Here is a 22,157-nt window from a genome sequence, read left to right on the forward strand (position 1 = left end):
TGTTTTTGTTTTTGTTTTTTTAAAGAACAGTGGAAGTGGAGAGTCGGATGACAAGCAAGAACAAACACTAGAAACTCCTTGTTCTGCCCCTGCTTTTTAATCACCCAGCATCACCCCGGCTGCAAAACAGCCTCTGCTGATTTACCTGCTTGTTAAAGCACCCCACAGGCTGCAAGTGCGGTGTGCTAGCTGTCAAGTTATATTTAACGGTGCACACGTAACCATTCATCTTCCCACAGTCGAAGCACAGAACAGCCTCTTGCTAACAGAACTCATCCCTGCTGCTGCAAGAAACCTCAAGGCCTGCAGGAAAACCTCAAGCTAAGAGTTCCAAAGCAAAAGCAGAAAACGCATCATTTGCACTCTTTCTATTTGAGGGAATTCTAGCTGCTAAACGCTGCCTACATCTGAGGGCACGTTCTGAGGCTGCCGGGAAGGACACTCAACACCCACTGACAGCAGGAGTGCAAAGATGCCAGCCAAGAAGGCAAAGGTTAGAGCTGAACGCTGCCTCAGCTTCCTCCAGCAGCCAGCTGGGGGTCACCTGTCAACACGCTCTCTGAGACTCGGAGCCCCGAGTTACCGCAGCCGCCACGTACAGCTGCTCCTTGCTGGCCCAAACTATTTGAAGAGTCTTCAAACTTCAGGGACCTGTTTTACGACAGCCTCAAGATCAAATTCATCTGTTCCTGAAGGCGCTGATCGTCCTGCTGTTTCTGTAGCTGTCAAAGAACAATCCTGAACCGAGGCACTCGTCTGATCAAACAGTGCTTCGGCACAGATTTGTCTTTAGCTTGACACATCAAGGTGAAGACGAATCGATTCTTGCAAGCAACCTCTCAAGCAGGGATCTAATAAGGTGACCAAAACGACAGATCTGTTGTGCAGATCTGAGCACGTCACTCTGCAGGGAATCACTTTCAAGCCTAAGATGTTTCACCCATCTCCCTGCCCCAGAGCGACACAAGGAAAGCTCTTAAGCAATTGCTAGCCTCTCCTCAGTGCTCACGAGTCCCAAATCACTAATTTTACAATATATAAACCATGGCAGCTGGCACCTAGATGGCACACGGTGACACTGCACACGTTGGCAGTGTTGTCAGGAGCTGGAAAGTCAGGGGTGAGGGGGTTAAGGGAAAACCACACATCAGTTTAGCAACTTGGCTCCCGTAGGATACTTCCTACGGCAGGAGTTTTAGCAAAGTCCCTCCCTCAGAGGGACCTGCTGGCTAATTAAAACGGGACTTCTGCTGGAGCAGTCAGAAGGCAGCAGGGTATCAGGAGATATCCAGTGGGCATCACTGTCAGTCTGTGGCAGTTTGGGGTCCAGGTATCAGTGGTTATGCGTGGTTTTCTCTGCTTCACTTTCTCCAAAGCTGTGAAAAAATAGTTCTTTTACAGCACTGTACAGTCACACGTTACGGATGGAACCAGCTGCATCAACTTCCAGTACGACGGTGTTGGAAAAAGGTGCCTTTGGTGGTCAGGAGCACAACAGCTCTGGTGAGGTGTTATTTAAGTGTGTTCTTACATCTGAGTTTCCTCATAGCAGTATGTAGCTGAGGGGGTCCAGGTTTCCCAGGTAAGATTGATGGTTTTTCTCCTACCAAGCACCAGCTCAGTATACAAAGCTCTGTTAATAACACCCAAGCGTGTAGATGTTAAACTGAAACTGCTTTTAAACCTATTTGTTGTTACGAAAATAGCTTCATACACCATCTTCACAGGGTAAAAATTCACATGGAAGGACAGAAAAACCCAGAAGCGCTTCCTGAGCTTCAGTTTACCAACAGCACCATCGGATTTAGATCCTGGCCTGGCAGCCAGGATGCAGGGTCTGTAAGCATTGCTGCGATGTGCAAGTGCCAAGGCAGGTTTCTGGCCTGCCCTGAATAAAATACCTTTTTTTTTTTTAATACAAACAGCGTGCCAGGTACGCTGTAATGCCAATGTGCCAGCTCAATAGAGGATGTCAAACAACAGAGGCGTTTATCCTAATTTCTGGCATGAAAACACTTTTAACAGCATTCTTTTCATGAAGAAACCCCTCTCTATCTTCTCCAATGCTCCAGGATCTGCTGCAGCTGCAGCAGCCGCGCTGGTACAACCCACATCTTTGCCAAATCTTTTCAGTAACTGTGCTTTACCTCGGCAATGTTGAGGTCACTCCTCTTCCTCCTCCAGCTGAGCAAGCAGCTCGCTGGCTCTGCCACACCGCAGGTGCGGAAGCGAAAGCTGGGAACACAGGAGTCAAACTCTCAGTGCTCACGAAGCCACCAGGGCAGAGGGCTGACACAGAGGCACCCCGGATCCGCTCTCCCTCCCCGCTGCGAGGCTCGCAGCAGCCCCAACCCGAAGCGCACACAATGCTTCGCATGGTGATGTCACCGCTGATTCTGAGTCCCCACGTGAGGATCTGCCTCACCACTCTCAACGTTGGTGTTGGTTTTTGATTTTTTTTTTTTTTTCTTTTAAACATTCTCAGCTTATGGGAAACCATCAGGTAAACCACAGATCGCTAGGGAAGAAGGCCCACACGAGGGAAGTCCGTGCTTTTCTTCCAGGCAGTGGCACTTGCTTTAACACGCCGCGTTCGACAAAGCAGCTCTCCCCGTTTTGCTCAGTGGCAACAGGCACGACTGCAACGCACACAGCTGTAGGCAGCACCTGCAGGTCCCAAACCCTTAACCCGTTTTTAGAGAGCACCAATTTTTTAAGTAGTGCTTTTCCCTTAATCCATGACCCCTTCTTTCCTTTATTTCTATCGGGTGGCTCTCCTCCATTTTCCTCCTCAGTGTCTGAGCAGACACTGGGAATCGTTTCCGGAGGAAGGGCACTGCTGAAGCTCCTCCATCTACTCTCCGAGAAAAGAGAGTATGTTAAAGAATACATCTTTCCTTTCTTTTCCCTTTTTTAAATACAATTTCTGAAATCAACGCTGCGGCCTGGCAGCAAATACCTACAGGACTAAAGATGATTCCTCATCCTCACTGTAACGTTGTAGTTAACCTCCCAACGAACCCATCTCCCCAGGAAGCGGCCATTTGAGATGGGAAGGGGCAGAGCAAGAGGAAACTCTCCTTAGCCTAGCTCTTCCCCCAACACCACCTCGCCACCCAGCACCAAATTCAACTCACCTGCTCCGCCTGATCACTCGAACGGGCGTCCGACGCTGGCACACGCCACAGCGGTGGTTCTGATGTGCCTTAAATCACCTCTCCGCAGAATATCTCGGGTCTGTATGCTCAAATAATGCAGTATTTGAGAAATAACGCCCAGAGCTCACACTCTGAGTGCAGCCCAACAGCACCGAAGCACCGGTAGGCTAAACATTCTGAACCTGGCAACAAGGCTGACCCAAGCAACAGCACGGAACCCTTCTGCACCTTCAGCGTGGACATCAGCGTAAGGAAACACAGACCTCCTCGATCCAAATTTTAAGCGAGAAACGCAAAAGGTCACCCAACCGGCTTGTTTTCAGCAAGCTAAAGGAGAAATTAAGGCGACAACCGGGTGCATCCAGAGTTAGTCAGATCCTGAAGGCAGTTCCTTGGGGGAACGGAGGAGCAACGCGCCAGATGAGGGCTGCCTTACAGCGCACCCCTTAGAGGCACTGCTACGGAAGGAAGGCAGAAGGTTGGAACTCGAAAGAACTCGCAAGGTGCCCGTTAAGGGGGAAATCTTTCATTTTTTTCTCAGCAGAACCTCCCCACTTCCCCCCCTCCCCCCAAGAAGGCAGCCCGGGGACTCTTTGCTTCCTTAGGGAGAGGGCAGGGACGGGGCAGGGTGGTGGGACAGATGGCCAGAGGGTCGGATGGACGGACAGACAGCCGGACAGAGGGCCCAGCAAGGCCTGACGAAGGGCTCAGGAGCAGGAGGGAAGGGCAGGGCGAGGGGAAGGGCAGAGAAGTACAAATCTTTTTTTCCTTGTGATAACTTTTCTTGACCAAAAAACACGATTGTGAATGAGGCAAAATGAAAGATGAAACATGGGGACGTGCGGATACTCACGATGATGCAGCCTTCTATCTGCATGTTCACCTGCTCATAGAGCCACACCTGGATCCTCGACCTCTGCAGAACGAAGGAGGAGAGTAAGTCGGGCCACAAACACTGAGCACTTTTGTTCTCTCATGTGTTCAGAAATACCTGCTAGCCACAGCCACGACAGCTCCCAAACGCTCCGAGGAGCAACTCTCAGGGGCAGTTTCAATGAGCAATCTGACATTTGAGCGTTATACCATCGGGTGAATACTACACATTCGGTGAAGAACACGTTTCCAGTCACAAGGGAACACCCCTGCACGCCCGGCTACACGAGGGGGAAACGCTGGGCTCCTTGTGCCCACCAGCACGCCGCACAGCTCTCCATCCCCCACAAACCCGTCCCGGGACACGGCCAGGAGCCGAAAACTCACCGAGGGGAATCCCCAGACCCTCCCCACTCCCCCCACACCTCCCAAATCCCCATCCCCGCCCCCTCCCCGCGGTACTCACGTTCTGCAGATAGCGGAAGATGAGGTTCTGGGGCGCTGCGTTAAGGGCTCAGCACGGGGACGACAGTTCCGGGCTCGGGACAAGGCCCCAAACCCCACAACGACGCCTCAGGGCCCCGCGACAAGGCCTCAAGGCCCAGGCCGAGCCCCCAGGGCCCCAAATCCGAGACCCCTGAGGTCCAAGCCGCCCCCCACCCACCTCCCTGGCACCCCCCAGCCGCAGGAAGGATACGATGGGCTGCACAATCACCTTCTGCACCTTCTGGTCCTGCTCGCGGTACGCCATGGCTGCCGCCGCCTTGCCGCTCCTGCTCCCAGCACCGCAGGCAGAAGAATCGAAGGCTGATGGTAGAACAGGGCTTCTTGGGGTGAAGGGAAAGCGAGGGCAGGTGGGTGCAGTCTCTGAGCTCTCCTCCTGATTTTGCTTTTTCTCCCCCATTACTGAGCTGGCAGAAGTCCCCGTGAAGTCCTTTGGCACGATGAAGGCCTGCGTGAGCTCCAGCAGCAGTTTCGTCGGCGGAGGTTTTCCCTGGTGGGGCCGGGGCGTCACAGCACACACACACACACACACACACACACACACACACAGAGACGCGTGGTTTTGTCCAAACATTAAGTATTTACAACAAATTCGACAAGCGCTTTTCCTCTGCCAGCAGCAAATGCCTGAGGGCCCCCACAGCTTCACAAATCATAGCGGGAAGAGCCTACCGTGCCGCGAAAAGTTCGGAAAATAATTCAAAATTGACCTGCTAGGGGAAAAAAAACGATGGCTGGTGGCAGGGTACACAATACACCCGAATCTCAGCTCTGTCCTCCGCAGGGTCAGTGCCCACGCCCAAGCGCGATGCTGATGGCACCCGAACATTTGCTGTAGCAGGCAGCAGAGCCAGCAGCTCAGGGGAGCAAGTTTTAAAACCAAGAGGCACTTAAACAACCTTTCATCGACCCCGTAACTGCGGCAGAGTCCCGACTGCTCGCCCCGGAGTCCTCACACCAGCAAAAAGCACCAACCAAAGCCTGGGGGAACTTTGGTACAGCACAAGAGAAGGGAGTGGGGGTAGCGGAGCCGCATGGCAGAGCTGCTGCTTTTCACCATTTGATCCCCCCTGATAATTGAAAGGAAGGCTGGGTGGGCTGACCCCCACCCCCACTCCTGGCAGCAAGTTTGGTCCACAACACACTGCAATAACGATTCTGCTCCCTCCCACCCCTACAGCTTCATCATCTGACACGGGTACAGTCAAAACAATGGCATACACGAGTAAAAGTCAAGAGTTGACATAGTAACTCCAGGATTTGGCTATCAACTGTCCGAGAAATCAGAACACCGAAGCTTCACAATGTGCCCAACATCGAGTTGTGCCAAGGGCGGAGGAAGGAAGAAGCTTTACGTTTAAGCCTTCAGAGCATCGCTCCATCAGAAGATCGATTTGCAGCCACCATGGCGTGCCAATGGAGATCTTTCTGTGCCAAAAGAAGTGCTTTGTCCTCTCAATATCGAAGGTAACCACCTATAGTTACAGAACGGATGCACAAGACCTTAACTCTGACCAGCAGGGAAATTTAGGACAACTGAGTGCAGATCCTGCCAATTTCTACCACTTCGGACCGTGCTTTAAGTCTCATTGCAAAGCCTCAGTTAGAAAAAGGATCACCTCAGGGTATCTAACAAGAAGAACAGTTTTAATTTTTTTTTTTTTTTTTTTTTTTTAATTCTACCATAGGACTACGCAGTTCAACTGTCAATCATCTCGGAGAGTTCAAGGAGGAGGTCATCCTCGTCCTTCCCTGGGTCTAAGTCGATTTCGGCTTCCAGTCTGCCTCCTGAGATTTCCCAAAGTAGCTTCTCAAAATCTTCATCCGCAGATAAGGGCGCGTTCCCTGTGGAACTCAGCCGGCGTGTCCGTGCCTCTTCTAGCTGGGAAGAAGCTGAGGTCGAGGTCTCGAGATCCATCTCCATCTGCTCCTCAAATCTTTCCGGGCTTCCAAGATGCACTTCAGGTCTTGGGAGAGCAAGAAAGAACAATCAGGATATGCCATTTCTTAACGGGAAATCCCTTTCCTGCAAACCGGCTCTTAAAACTGTAGGCAAGCCCTCCTACGCTTCAATCTTACACAGGGATTGTTATCAATCAACCCAGGGCTACATTTAGAGCCCGATGCGTTACCAGGTACATTTTTCAGTCTGGGGGTTTATCTGTGAAGCCAGGGCACCTGGAGTTGAGGTGGCATTCTTGAGGACCAAAAGGCAGAGGACACTACTCATCATCTATCACCTCACGAGGAAGTAGAACTTCACCTCATCCTCGTTCAGGTATTCAGACAACCCAAGAAGTCACCGGAAAGCTGTGCTGACTTGCAGCATTTCAAGAAAGCCTAATTAAGCAATCCTGCTAGCTGCTAGAAAGTGGTTTCAGGTGACTTATTCCTTTGATGGATTTGGGCTTCAATTATCTCAGAACCCTCATTTTTTCCCACATGTGACAGAACTTATGTTTCCCTGGGGATATACACTGATTAAGAAAAAGAACAAGTTGGGGTTGTCACCTGTTTGGGGGATTTTCTTCAAGTCTGATGGCTGGGACGTGCTCCGGCACGTCTGAAACACCCTAGAAAGCAGCAAAACAGTATTTATGACACATGGGTAAAAGATTCCTTAATAGCTTTTTCCTCCACACTGCTTCTCCTCTGGCATTGCGGAGCCGTGGCCAAAATACAAAAGCAAGGTGCTCCTGAAGAAAGTTCACATTCACCTGGAGGTTATTCATGATCTGGTGTCTTTTAAGAACATGGCATTAATGGACAAAATCCCCCACACCAGAGAAATCACAGCATCAGAGTACCGGTTAAAGAGTGCCATTCATCTCATAAATACAGAAGGGTTCTACAAGCATCCTGGAGACAGCTACTGGATTTCAAAGGAAACAGAAGGCCTGCAGAACGTTTGAGTTTTCCACCTTTTCAAATAGAGGAGGGTAGAAATTTAACAAGGGATCCATCGCTGCATTAGCCCCTGGCCTTACCATGGCTGCTTTTCTGGCTGGAGGTCCCATCATGTCAGCATCAAAGGCAGTCTGTAGTTCCACAGCTGCTATGGCAGAGGGATAACTCCCAGGTGCCTTACGTTTCAGTGCCTTCTTCTTGGGGAAAGTGACTTTCCCACGCGAAGGCTTCGCAGGTGTCATAAAGTTGGCTAGAGTAAAAGCAAGAGAGAACTGATACAGTCTTGCTCTGCCTCAGGAAAAATCCAGGTTCTCTTAATCATTTCCACAGTCCTTCTACACACTTAAATGCATTTGGCCAGCACAATTACACCGCCATTGCCTGGATTCTCAGGAATCTTTTCCACATAGGAAACTCTGTCTACCAACAAGCCATACAAAGGAACAAAGAAACCGAAGAGCTACAGTAAATAATAATCCAGGACAAGGGACACCTCCGACACATAGCAATCCTAAGTGCAAGCTAGGTTCACAAATATAGACGGCTTTTATATTTAAAGTCCTGCTCCCGCTAGGAAAGGAAAAAGCAGCAGTTATAGTAGGACAAGAGTGTATGCAACTGTTGTACCAGCTTCCTCTCCCTTGCAGTGATGTCCCACAGTTAAGTTGTTCTACAAAGTCCACACTTGTAGTGTCATTTTCTAGTCTCCCGTTCCTTACCTAACATCTGGCTGGCAGGAAAAGAAACAAACTAAGAAAAAGAAAGTACACCCTTCGCTTCGTAGCATTGCGTGGCCAAATGCACAGAGCCAGAGTTACAGCATGAGAATTGTCATCTTCTGTCTGTATTTCAGAAGACAACCTAAGTAACTCTTAACCTTCAACACTTACTTTTAGCTTCCTGGCCCTGAAATTGAGCTGCCACTTTCCCTGCTGGTTCAGTATTAAAGAAGCCAGCAGTAGATTTGACAGCAGCTTCCTCCTGACGAAGCTTCTCTTGTTGTTTTCTCTGTTGCCACTTCTCCCACCGTCTCTCTTCAAAGCTCTTCTCTGGACATTTACGAGTTCCACTCTGCTGAGTGGGCTAGAAGGAAAGAAAAGGAGTGCATGAATAGGACAAAAAAAAAAAAAAAAAAAAATCCGTGGAGATTTCGTTAAGAAAATCTGATCAGCAATCCCTCCAAAATGGTCTTGATGTGGAACAGCATATTAATCTCGTTCAGGTTACTGTTGTGTTTTTTTTTCTCCATAAAATTCTGCCTGTAACAAGAGCCATGCTTTACTACGGACACAGTCTCACATATCTGCAATATCCACTATGGCAAGCTTCTTTAAACAGATAGGGTGTTCTGCTGTACATCTATTTATCACATTCTTTTTAAGCAGCAGAAAGTCATACAAGTTCCCCTATACAGTATCCACTGACAGATTGATTTCCTTGAACACAGAACTCTGGCCTTCTGTATTAAATCCTTCATGTCTGACAGATCAAGTCAGTAAGAACAAAAAGAATTCCCTCCACGTTAACTGTGTAGATTTCAGCTGGTGCTAACAGGGTTTCTTTGTTGCTGTGGTATAAACAGACTGATTCCAAGTTTGAGGATTACAGAGTTGTCTGGAAATGCTGCTGGCGATAGGATTTAGACTGCACTGCAGCTCCTACCAGCTGCTGAAGGGTAAGAACACACTCAAGAGGGTGGCACACGGTGAGTAACAAAACTTGTCAGAATTATCAGAAATTGTACGAATGTATGTGTGTCTTCACAGAGGACTCACCTGTACATCAGGTCCAGAGGAAAGTTTAGGAAAAGGCCGGTTCAATTCCACTGCCTTCTTTTCTTCTTTTTCAGGTGCTTTAAAAAAAGACAAAAAAAAGTGTTGTCAACGGCAGAAATAAAGAAAGCTGGGTACTTGTTTCCTTTGTGCATTTATTTCCTTGTGTCCCATGAGAGAGAGAGAGAGAAAGGCTACAATGTGCAAGCCATTCAGCATTTATCCATGAAGCAGATCCTGAGCAAACTGAACTTGCTCAATATGGGAAGCACCTCACTGGGGCAGGCATTAAAGCATCTTATTACCTGTTAGTTTTGTGCTCCATAAAGATTTCTGCTCTGCTGGGGCAGGTCCGGGTTGTGCTGAGGGAGCTGGCACATCTCCTTCACTCTGCTGCATCCGCAGAGCTTTCTCACGCTTTATTTCTTCCAAGGTTTTAACACGCACTTCTCCTTCCGGCTTGACTTTTCCTGCCGGCTCCTTCGCCTGCCCTTTGCTGGGCCCGGACAGAGCGAGCTGCTTCTTGGACTCACCCTGAATTTTGCTCTTGCTATGGCATTCTCCTGCTTTTTTCTTCTCTTCTACCAAGCGATTATTCTTTTTTTCGGACAAGGCTTCAGAGAAAGTTTGGATGCGACCTGCACGAGCAGCTCTTGCCCCTGCGCTGGAATCTTCAGTTTTACCATGCCCTTCAGCCTCGGCTTTGGCTTGAGTTTCGCGTCTCTGAAGAGCTTTCTCACGACGGATTTCCTCCAGTGTTTTCACATGGATCTCTCCCATCGGCTTGGCAGCCTTCCCTGTCATCATCAAGAAATGAGGAGAAGCACCAACATTTAAAGAGAGTCCAGCAATATTTTAAGTCTCCAAAATTTGTCAGAGCACTAAGGAAAACTAATCTTGACTGTTCCCAATAATGCATCTTAGAACAATATCCTTAGGACAACATTCTCCTCTTCCTCTGAGCCACTTGTATTTTGAAGACCAGCCCTATCCAGAGAGAACTGCTACACAGAAATGCTGCTTTACTTTATTACTTTTTCAGACTGCATTTCAAATTCCTGCTCCTGGCAGTGGTTCTATTCTAATTGTACGTAACGGTTCACAGAAGCAGCTAAAAACCTTGACAAGGCACAAGTAGAAAATAAACACACACCTAGAGCCAGAGTTCTGATAGTGGCTGTCAGAAGAGCTTCAGCACTCAAGCAAGAGGCGTCAGTTCTTTGTTTTCGTTTAAATTAGTTTGTAGGGATGTATGAAAGCAGTCCAAGTTCGTGGAAAGGAAGGAGGAGAAAGCACATTTAATATCTAGCTGTTACCTCTCTCAGTACTGGTCTGTTTAGGAGGTAATCCCAGCCTGTCCTTCAGAGACTTGGGAACTCGAACTGCAAAACAGAAAAAGAACGAATTAGGGAGGCTGCATAATGTCAACTTCAGGTTCACATTTCAAAACAAGACAGGAAAGGTGACTTTGAATCCCAGTGATTACGACCTCAGCCAACATGCAAAAAGAAACATCACTGGAAAAGGACAAACAGAAAGACTAAATACGAAACCCAGGAATCCAATCCAGATGCCCGTTTAGTACCTGTCTCTCTCTTGGGTGCTTTGTCAGCATTTCCCGGAGCCTCTACCTTCTTCCCCAGCCTTTCAGCAAGGCTGCGCTTCACTGGAAGGCTGCTTACATCATCTTCAGAGAAAACAAGGAATATTGTAAGAACTTTTCTTTGCAGGAAGGTTTGAGAACAGTCAACAATAAGCTTCTCTTTTTCAAGCATATTTTCATAGAATTGCCTTTCAGCTGCTAAATGATTTTTTTTTTTTTTGCCATTTCTGCAGTCAACACAGATCTCCACTGCAATGTATTTTCCTTTCATACATCCCAAATACTCTTTAATGCAGTCATATATAGAAGGCAGCACCTACGTAACAGCTCGTAAAAAGTTCTCACCCGCGGAGGCTTTCCGTTTTCCTTGTCTATCAGCAAGATCTACTCGAACCACAGGTTCCTCCCCTAAAACAAAAGGGAATTTTTTTTTCTATTTCACAGAAACCAGTAGCCAACAGAAATAGTATCCTGTTAGCCCATGTCCAAAAAACCCCAGTCAGACACTCTTTTGACAGCTAAACCACATAAACTCATATTTTAACTATAATTAACATGGAAAAAAAATATTAATAGTCTCAGTGCTTGCTTCAAATTCCAGCTGAGATAGTAGAGAGTGAATCTGAGTCTGCTTGACACCTATACTTTGTGCAGAACAAAGCTGCATAAGCAAGCAGAATATTCTTAGGTACAAATGCTGAGAAATATTCCTTTCTAAGGTGAATGTCTATGAGTAAAAGTACTTCCACACTTTTTTCCCTTTTAAAGGCATTTGCACAGCTCTAAACAATTTATATACAAACTCCTGTCATACTGTGTCCACACCTGCCACTGTCAGCCTCTTTAATGCTTCAGAAATTGCTTCTTATATAGCACTGGCTTCTACAGCTCGCTCTTCTCGTTACTCTTCTGGTTTTCAGTTACCCCCCTATTGGCATACTGACACTTTTTTTTTTCTCTCCTGCCACTTAACCTGAGCACCAAATCTTTCCAGTACAACCAGGGACTTTAAGCATAAAAGCACGTTTTGAACAGAAGGCAGCACCAGAAGGCTAACATGGGTGAATTGTTTTAATTATTGCTTAACCCTCCAGTTTAGGAGTAATGAAATCAAAACAAAAGCATTCATTATTACCTTTCTTGGAAGACACTGTCACAGTTCTCACCACTGTCCGGACGTTTTCCTCTTCTGGAGCAGGAAAAATCATAGAATCAACGGGACGAAGAGAAGATCTTGAAGAACTTTCTGTTCAGAGCAACCAAAACGTAAGGAAGTTTGCCCAACATAAAAAACTATCACAAAGAACAAAAAACTTTAAATGACTTGTTACTGTCAAAAATACAGCAAGCAGAGCATGTAAAGAAGAGAGGTGACTAATTTGCCTCTGGTTGCCCTTTGAACTCCCATTTAGAATACCAGCTGGCTGAGAATCAGGTTGCTTTATGCCCCCAGCTAAAAATGGAAGTCTGTCCCTCAAGCAGCTCCCAGTCACCATCACCTGCCGTGAACAGGATAAGAAAGTAGGCAATATTAACTCACCACCGTGTCTCTTATTTTTTTCCTTCATCTTCTGCCATTTGATTTCCTCAAGTGTTTTTATTCCAAAATTCAGATTGCCCTCTGAAAACAGGAAACAGTTCATGAGACAGGCTTAGAGGCACTCACTGAGGACCACAGGTCCTCAGGCTTCTTAGCGCTCAGGAACTTTCTGAAGTATTTCGAATAAAGCCTGTCAACACTCCTCACAAGTGAAAGAGCCATAGAACCAATGGCATTTTGCCCCTCCTTTCATCCTTCAGGGTTCAAAATGTAGTTTTAATTTTAATCCATTTACACGATATTAGATCCCTCTATTGTTAGATATGGCTTATCAACAGTGGTTGCAAGGCTGCACGTGCAGCCATTTAAACTCCATGCTGTGGCCCTGTTTTGTTCTCCAAAAGTAAAGAAAAGGAGTTCACCTTTCTGACCCAATGGGCACATGATGGTATTAATGGCAGAAATGAGATCATGGAAATAACCGACTCCATTCAGCACCCCTACATTTTGTTGTGTTTTTACACCACGCTGCTTTTGACTTAACTGTCAAGTTCTTCTGATTTATCCTACTAAGGTGCTGGCATACCTTGTTTAGTAGTAGTAGAACTGCCTTTCCGAGTGGAAATCACCCGTAATCCATTTTTGCCTTCCGCAGCTGGATGCTGGACGGGAGTTTTAGTTTCTTCTCCTTCCTCAGAAAGTTGGTCTGAAGGGGAAAAATCGATTCAGTTATGCATAGACCAGGTTGGTCATGATTACGTAGCTCATGCAGTGACACTTCAGCCCATGGTTCATATAAAAAACTTTGTTGCTGTTTTGTTTTTTTGTTTGTTTGTTTGTTTGTTTGTTTGTTTTTAAACAGCTACACTGACCTGATGAACTCCTAAGTAGAATACACTAGGACAAAACATCTAGGACTCTAGATTCTCTCTGCAGCTTTAACTACTACACAACACATTGCTCTTCAGACAGAAAAAAGAAATTTCCTTCCTAGTTTCACATAGAACTTTACACAAAAGACCAGCTAAAGCCAGGAGTGGTTCTAAGCTTTCCTCCAACGTTTCAGCTTCTGTCCACTGACTGCCAGACAAAGCCACCAGTGACCTGGCCAGACTGCCTGCCCTATTGCTAGTCAGACCTCAGGTCATCTGTGATTTATACATTCATTTACAGCACAGATTCCTTCCAAGAACCAAAGATTTAACACATTCATTTACAGCACAAATTCCTTCAAGAAACAAAGATTTAACACATTCATTTACAGCACAAATTCCTTCAAGAACCAAAGATTTACACAATCATTTACAGCACAAATTCCTTCCAAGAACCAAAACATGCTCACCATCATCATCTTCATCATCATCTGCAGCATTGATTACAACTGGAGGGTGTGTAGGGCTTGGGACATTTTCAGAGTTTTCCACTTTCGTCACCCCCTTAGCTGTGGAGAGGGATTTGACTGGACAGAAAGTTTGTTTTGCTGCAGTGACATCTGAGCCACTTTCAGATCATTGTCCGCGCACTCAGGCGGACTTGGCAGTGTAGCTAGAGGAAGAGGAGGATCATCGGTAATATGGCAGTTTAAAACTTTGACCACAATGCAAAGAGATGGTAGCAAAGGCAGATAACCCGCACAGACAACGAGTTCAGCATCTCCTTTTGCCCATCCCATCACTGCTTACGCCGTGAACAATGACTTCCCTTCGAACAACAACACATCTCCCTACCACCCAGCAAAAGAGGAAACAACAGGAAGCAAACTGCAAGGCAAACATCACACTAAGCAAAGAGAAGCTGAGCACGAAAGCAGAAAACAAACACCAGCAGTACACTCGGTGCAGTACACCTATGACTGCAGACCTTTTCCTGCACTCACAAATGAACAGTTACCTGACGCCCCCTACAGGATTGGCACCCACTAAGTACTACTCAAAATTAATTCTTCAGCGCTTAAAGAAAAAGGACCTAAACTCACTCTTGCTTGGTGGTAGGAATTGTCCATCGATGTAACGTCCCTTTGCATGATGAAAAGCACAGTTGGCTTTCTGACAGCCTCCCGGCTGGTTCTCCCAGTAGCAAGGAATCTCACTGCGCTTTTTCTGAAGACAGAAAGAAAGAAAAGCTCGTGATAACATGCACCTGAGGCTTGCAAAGAGATGCACAGCTCCAGATCGTGACAGCTGTCACAACACAGTGCTGAAACATCATTCCAAAGGTCAGTTTCTCAGTTAAGTGTAGTATTTCTGGGCATATTCACAAAGTTTGCATAAGCTGTAACCACTATGCACATTTAGTTTGGTCATCACTCAGTTTGAGAAGACAGGCACTCTCAGACATCAGTTGAGGGTGGCTTAAACTAATACACCTAGGATTATACTAGGATTATTCAGAGGGAAAAAGAACATCTGAAATTGCCTAGGTTAACCCTGTCTAGAACTACTTCTTGGAGACTTAGTTCTGCTGCACCTTTAACTTTCCCCACTTCCTACCCCAGGCAGCTACAACAGCGTTATCTGAAGGACTGTGGGTCAGAAGACACCTGATAGTTCATTATCAAGCCTGCTCCCATGAGGATAGAACAGCCTGTTTATTACCCCCCTGCTCCAGCAGGTTTTAGCAGTCTATTTAACAGCTATTCTGCATCTCTTGAGAAAACTGTCAGCATCTAATAAAAAAAAAATAAACAAATATCTTGCTAAGACATACCTAAGGCATTGATTTTATTTCCCTCTGCTTCCTCCCACCCCCTCTCTTGGTAACAGAAACCAGTATGATTTTGAAGCAAACAAATCTATCCTGCAAAAGCACAATCAGTACACCTACGGCACTGAAAAATGCTTTTGTGGATTTATTTTGAGAACACATTGTTAGGCACTCACGTCAATTTCCATGTGTCTGAATCGGCAGACATTCCTGAAACAACGACCCTCCTGCCACAGCTTGCAGACCGTCTCATTGCCCAGAGCAGCTTCGCAGTGGCGGTAGGCACATTTGTCTCCCTGGAACCAAAAGGAAACCAACAAGGAAAATAGAGTACAGCCTCAAAAATGGCCATGCTGCTGCCTAATGGTGCTACAACTGAATTCACAATCTATCTGGTTCTCAAGTTAACCAAAGACCAGTGTGCTTCCTCCTCCTAATCTACTCCTTCCTGAAAAAAAGGGGGAAAAAAAGCAAAGCAAAGGAAAGCCAGCCATACCTTGCTACAGGTAGAATAGAAATAGAAGTAGCAATCGTCTCCTTGTTTAGACATGCCGACGAGTTCTGCTAACAAGCTCGGGTTCTCTCCACAGGGACTTCCTCTGCTCTTGGAGAGAGCTGTCTTCACCCTTGCTTGGGCTGAAAGTCTTCTACTGGCTTGTGATCAGTGAAATCTTCTTTTTAAAAGTAACCCGAAAGAAAGTAACAAGTGAAAAATAATGAGGAACGGACATTTTTCCAGCTTTCTTCAGTTAATCAAATCAAGTTATCAGTCTCTCAAAGAGAACAAAGCCTTGAAATCAGCTGTTACATGAACTAACTAAATATTAAAGTTCTGTAAAGCTGCCAGGAGCTTTGTCAGCAAGCGTTCTCTTCCACGTCCTCAATAATATGACCTGGAGCACATCTGGAAGCCTGAAAACGGAGTCACTCCTTAAAAAACCACCTGATGATACATGCAAGTCAATAATCAACTATGGCTACAAATAACTTCTCTAGAACACAGTTAGGACGCATTAAACAGCACGTTCCAGGCCCTGTGGGTCTTCGATTTCACCTACCTGGACAACCTCAGCAAAGTTATCGATCTTCAAAGGCTTCCAGTTAACTGCTCCTGTAGGCCGAACCAAGACTGAATCCGTGAATTAATAATAAAGGGGTAGGAAGAATTTTCCTCCTCACTTTGCCAAGGGAACCTCTCATCCACAATTCAAACATAGGATGCGCTTTTAAACAGCTTATAACTAAGAGAGGAAGCAAGTCCATTTGAATGCTCTCTCAGACTGGATGCAGCCAGGGTTAGTTAGCTCTTCAAAAAAATAAAAAACAAAAACCAAAACAAACAAAAAACAAAAAAAAAAAAAACAGTGCATTTAGAGATGAACTCGTGATTCAAAGTGGCTGCAAAAATGAGGCTCCATCTTCCACAGCCGGACAATTTAACTTTTTTTTTTTTTTTTTTAATTTAAAATTCAGCATGTTCCAATCTCTGGTCTTCAAGATTTCTTCACCTATTAAGAAAACACAAAAACCTTTCCCCGTCTTTATTACCTGTACAGCAAAAAACATACCAGTGCATCTAAAGCCACAGATGTGCATACGCATACACACATCTGTGTTTATACACACACGAGGAGGGAGTGAGAGAAAGTTAGCTAGAGCGACAGTGAAAATCAGAATTTTTGCCTTTTCGACACAGAGAGCGCGTAAAAATTCTCTCATTTTGAGGGAACTAGAAAAAAATGGAGGCTCTACAAAAGATTTTGATGAGTATGCCTTCGAGGCCGATGCTTTGTAACATGAGGGATCTGGGGGCCAGCACACAAATATGCATACGGATGTACATGCATACAGGATAAACATATCTATGCACACAAGCGTGCACAGTAGATGTTGTATGATCTCCATATCGAGAACAACTCGTAGCCCTGATCAGACACGTAGAGTTGCAATCAATTAACAGCAGCAAGACAGCAGATCAAGGGTACAGCAAGCTTTGAGAGGCAGGGGAATGCTCACTTTGCCAGTGGCACGGCTGCATGATACCAAGGATTTTGAATTACTTTGATTTTTTGGAAGCAATTTGGTTTTTCTTTCTGCGCTGTAGCAAATACCACAGGTTTGCCATCACGTGCTGTTCCCTAATCCATATATCCATCATCATCCATTGCTGCAGGATCATGAAAGGTTAGAGAAGACGACTTAGGTCCAATTTAACAGCCAATGAGTTTTCGATGAGCAGAGCTGCAACAGATTTTATTTCGCCACAAGCATTTTTTTTTTCTTTTTTTCTGACATGAAGCTAGAAATTTTGATTTTTTTTTTTTTTAAAGACACTAAATGTCACAAAACCTGCAACCAGACCAGATAAAGTTCAATTCAGAGTGATTCTGAATCCTTTCATTAAAACGCTGCACATTTCTGTGCAAATTATTGCTGACTCTTCTGGACAAAAGTGGATGAAATAGTTCTTACAAATTAATAATAAAAGGTTGGAAGCTTTTACTCACACGAACACTAGTGAATTTTCCAGGAAATATTGTTTTGGCAGGGAATTTTCCCAAATCTAAAATAAAGAGAGGAAAAGTTGGGTTCTCATATTAGTTACTGCTTTTGACTGCTGGACAAAGGGAATAAAAACAGTAGTTAAGTGCAAGGTTTCCTTCTCTTCTTTAGTATGGATAGGAATCGTCACTTCGGACCTTTAGCACCTTCAGAAACACACCCAGTGCCATGCAGGTTCCTCTGCAGCTACTTCTAACAATTACTGGTGCTCCTTAGCATGGAAGTTTGACTCAAAACACTCTCCAGATTTAGCTCTTTTGACTGCCCAAGGAGCTCATCATTTTGCTTGTTGCCTTCCATTTTCCTGAACAGACCGGGAACGCTGTTCAGAATCTGAATGGATCTGGTCTAAGGAATGGGAAGAAAGCAAAACCAACGATACCTTGCAGTATTCCAAATTCCAAAATAGCAGTCTCATTTTAAAAAGGACCTCAAAAGCTTTTTTTTTTTTTAAACTGACATCTGCTAACAGAGCAATCCAAGCGCTAAACCAACTGAAGTTGCCCCTGAAAGCCTGAATAAAAATGAGTAAATCTGGTGCACTCAGCAGGTCTGTAATAGAAGTTGGTAAGGGTTTTAGATTTCTTTTTTTTTGCTCCAGGGTGCTGGTAAAATTTTTGCATTAAGAGATTTTGAACCTTTTGTACCAAAGAATTAGAGATGCGCTACAGTGCCAGTAGCTGGGGGTCTGGAAATACACACCAACAAGTGTCATAAGCTTTGCCTTTGCTGAAGGAAGATGAATAGTACAAAGAAAATCTGTCTAGTTTGTTTTACAGGCTTGTCTTTCTCAGTACGGAACAAACTGACCTCCCTGGTCGAACTTTGCAGTGCCTATTCTGCCTTTGTCCTGCAGAGAAGAGCAAGAAAGGAACAAATCTATTTTTGCACCCCAAAAACGCATTAGAGGAGGATTATCACACCCACCTAAGGGTACTTCCTTGTTTGTTTATAAAGCACAAAGCATTTCTCTTGGACAGTCTCTGTTGCTGGCCTCTTTTGTGCCTTCCATTTATAATAAAGATATTAAGATGCTTACCCCTTGCTTGTTTTTTTTTTTGTTTGTTTGTTTGTTTGTTTGTTTGTTTTTTTAAAGAACAGTGGAAGTGGAGAGTCGGATGACAAGCAAGAACAAACACTAGAAACTCCTTGTTCTGCCCCTGCTTTTTAATCACCCAGCATCACCCCGGCTGCAAAACAGCCTCTGCTGATTTACCTGCTTGTTAAAGCACCCCACAGGCTGCAAGTGCGGTGTGCTAGCTGTCAAGTTATATTTAACGGTGCACACGTAACCATTCATCTTCCCACAGTCGAAGCACAGAACAGCCTCTTGCTAACAGAACTCATCCCTGCTGCTGCAAGAAACCTCAAGGCCTGCAGGAAAACCTCAAGCTAAGAGTTCCAAAGCAAAAGCAGAAAACGCATCATTTGTACTCTTTCTATTTGAGGGAATTCTAGCTGCTAAACGCTGCCTACATCTGAGGGCACGTTCTGAGGCTGCCGGGAAGGACACTCAACACCCACTGACACCAGGAGTGCAAAGATGCCAGCCAAGAAGGCAAAGGTTAGAGCTGAACGCTGCCTCAGCTTCCTCCAGCAGCCAGCTGGGGGTCACCTGTCAACACGCTCTCTGAGACTCGGAGCCCCGAGTTACCGCAGCCGCCACGTACAGCTGCTCCTTGCTGGCCCAAACTATTTGAAGAGTCTTCAAACTTCAGGGACCTGTTTTACGACAGCCTCAAGATCAAATTCATCTGTTCCTGAAGGCGCTGATCGTCCTGCTGTTTCTGTAGCTGTCAAAGAACAATCCTGAACCGAGGCACTCGTCTGATCAAACAGTGCTTCGGCACAGATTTGTCTTTAGCTTGACACATCAAGGTGAAGACGAATCGATTCTTGCAAGCAACCTCTCAAGCAGGGATCTAATAAGGTGACCAAAACGACAGATCTGTTGTGCAGATCTGAGCACGTCACTCTGCAGGGAATCACTTTCAAGCCTAAGATGTTTCACCCATCTCCCTGCCCCAGAGCGACACAAGGAAAGCTCTTAAGCAATTGCTAGCCTCTCCTCAGTGCTCACGAGTCCCAAATCACTAATTTTACAATATATAAACCATGGCAGCTGGCACCTAGATGGCACACGGTGACACTGCACACGTTGGCAGTGTTGTCAGGAGCTGGAAAGTCAGGGGTGAGGGGGTTAAGGGAAAACCACACATCAGTTTAGCAACTTGGCTCCCGTAGGATACTTCCTACGGCAGGAGTTTTAGCAAAGTCCCTCCCTCAGAGGGACCTGCTGGCTAATTAAAACGGGACTTCTGCTGGAGCAGTCAGAAGGCAGCAGGGTATCAGGAGATATCCAGTGGGCATCACTGTCAGTCTGTGGCAGTTTGGGGTCCAGGTATCAGTGGTTATGCGTGGTTTTCTCTGCTTCACTTTCTCCAAAGCTGTGAAAAAATAGTTCTTTTACAGCACTGTACAGTCACACGTTACGGATGGAACCAGCTGCATCAACTTCCAGTACGACGGTGTTGGAAAAAGGTGCCTTTGGTGGTCAGGAGCACAACAGCTCTGGTGAGGTGTTATTTAAGTGTGTTCTTACATCTGAGTTTCCTCATAGCAGTATGTAGCTGAGGGGGTCCAGGTTTCCCAGGTAAGATTGATGGTTTTTCTCCTACCAAGCACCAGCTCAGTATACAAAGCTCTGTTAATAACACCCAAGCGTGTAGATGTTAAACTGAAACTGCTTTTAAACCTATTTGTTGTTACGAAAATAGCTTCATACACCATCTTCACAGGGTAAAAATTCACATGGAAGGACAGAAAAACCCAGAAGCGCTTCCTGAGCTTCAGTTTACCAACAGCACCATCGGATTTAGATCCTGGCCTGGCAGCCAGGATGCAGGGTCTGTAAGCATTGCTGCGATGTGCAAGTGCCAAGGCAGGTTTCTGGCCTGCCCTGAATAAAATACCTTTTTTTTTTTTAATACAAACAGCGTGCCAGGTACGCTGTAATGCCAATGTGCCAGCTCAATAGAGGATGTCAAACAACAGAGGCGTTTATCCTAATTTCTGGCATGAAAACACTTTTAACAGCATTCTTTTCATGAAGAAACCCCTCTCTATCTTCTCCAATGCTCCAGGATCTGCTGCAGCTGCAGCAGCCGCGCTGGTACAACCCACATCTTTGCCAAATCTTTTCAGTAATTGTGCTTTACCTCGGCAATGTTGAGGTCACTCCTCTTCCTCCTCCAGCTGAGCAAGCAGCTCGCTGGCTCTGCCACACCGCAGGTGCGGAAGCGAAAGCTGGGAACACAGGAGTCAAACTCTCAGTGCTCACGAAGCCACCAGGGCAGAGGGCTGACACAGAGGCACCCCGGATCCGCTCTCCCTCCCCGCTGCGAGGCTCGCAGCAGCCCCAACCCGAAGCGCACACAATGCTTCGCATGGTGATGTCACCGCTGATTCTGAGTCCCCACGTGAGGATCTGCCTCACCACTCTCAACGTTGGTGTTTTATTTTTTTGTTTGTTTGTTTGTTTGTTTTTCTTTTAAACATTCACAGCTTTTGGGAAACCATTTCGCTAGGGAAGAAGTCCCACACGAGGGAAGTCCGTGCTTTTCTTCCAGGCAGTGGCACGTGCTTTAACACGCCGCGTTCGACAAAGCAGCTCTCCCCGTTTTGCTCAGTGGCAACAGGCACGACTGCAACGCACACAGCTGTAGGCAGCACCTGCAGGTCCCAAACCCTTAACCCGTTTTTAGAGAGCACCAATTTTTTAAGTAGTGCTTTTCCCTTAATCCATGACCCCTTCTTTCCTTTATTTCTATCGGGTGGCTCTCCTCCATTTTCCTCCTCAGTGTCTGAGCAGACACTGGGAATCGTTTCCGGAGGAAGGGCACTGCTGAAGCTCCTCCATCTACTCTCCGAGAAAAGAGAGTATGTTAAAGAATACATCTTTCCTTTCTTTTCCCTTTTTTAAATACAATTTCTGAAATCAACGCTGCGGCCTGGCAGCAAATACCTACAGGACTAAAGATGATTCCTCATCCTCACTGTAACGTTGTAGTTAACCTCCAAATGAACCCATCTCCCCAGGAAGCGGCCATTTGAGATGGGAAGGGGCAGAGCAAGAGGAAGCTCTCCTTAGCCTAGCTCTTCCCCCAACACCACCTCGCCACCCAGCACCAAATTCAACTCACCTGCTCCGCCTGATCACTCGAACGGGCGTCCGACGCTGGCACACGCCACAGCGGTGGTTCTGATGTGCCTTAAATCACCTCTCCGCAGAATATCTCGGGTCTGTATGCTCAAATAACGCAGTATTTGAGAAATAACGCCCAGAGCTCACACTCTGAGTGCAGCCCAACAGCACCGAAGCACCGGTAGGCTAAACATTCTGAACCTGGCAACAAGGCTGACCCAAGCAACAGCACGGAACCCTTCTGCACCTTCAGCGTGGACATCAGCGTAAGGAAACACAGACCTCCTCGATCCAAATTTTAAGCGAGAAACGCAAAAGGTCACCCAACCGG

The 22,157-nt window shown here is 46.1% G+C and overlaps 1 pseudogene across 1 annotated transcript; it reads right to left on the bottom strand.

Moving 5' to 3' along the window:
* Positions 1–9,519: 9,519 nt before the first annotated feature.
* Positions 9,520–15,610, bottom strand: LOC309890731 (zinc finger CCCH domain-containing protein 11A-like; annotated as a pseudogene). Its single transcript has 8 exons — positions 15,557–15,610; positions 15,237–15,356; positions 14,333–14,456; positions 13,700–13,902; positions 12,944–13,063; positions 12,380–12,438; positions 10,531–10,585; positions 9,520–10,011 (listed from the first exon to the last, which is right to left on the bottom strand). The product of its transcript is annotated as a zinc finger CCCH domain-containing protein 11A-like (transcript).
* Positions 15,611–22,157: the final 6,547 nt, after the last annotated feature.

The sequence above is a fragment of the Aythya marila genome (genome assembly GCF_965140915.1).
Source record: "Aythya marila genome assembly, contig: HAP1_HAP1_SCAFFOLD_221, whole genome shotgun sequence".
NCBI classification, from domain to species: Eukaryota; Metazoa; Chordata; class Aves; order Anseriformes; family Anatidae; genus Aythya; species Aythya marila.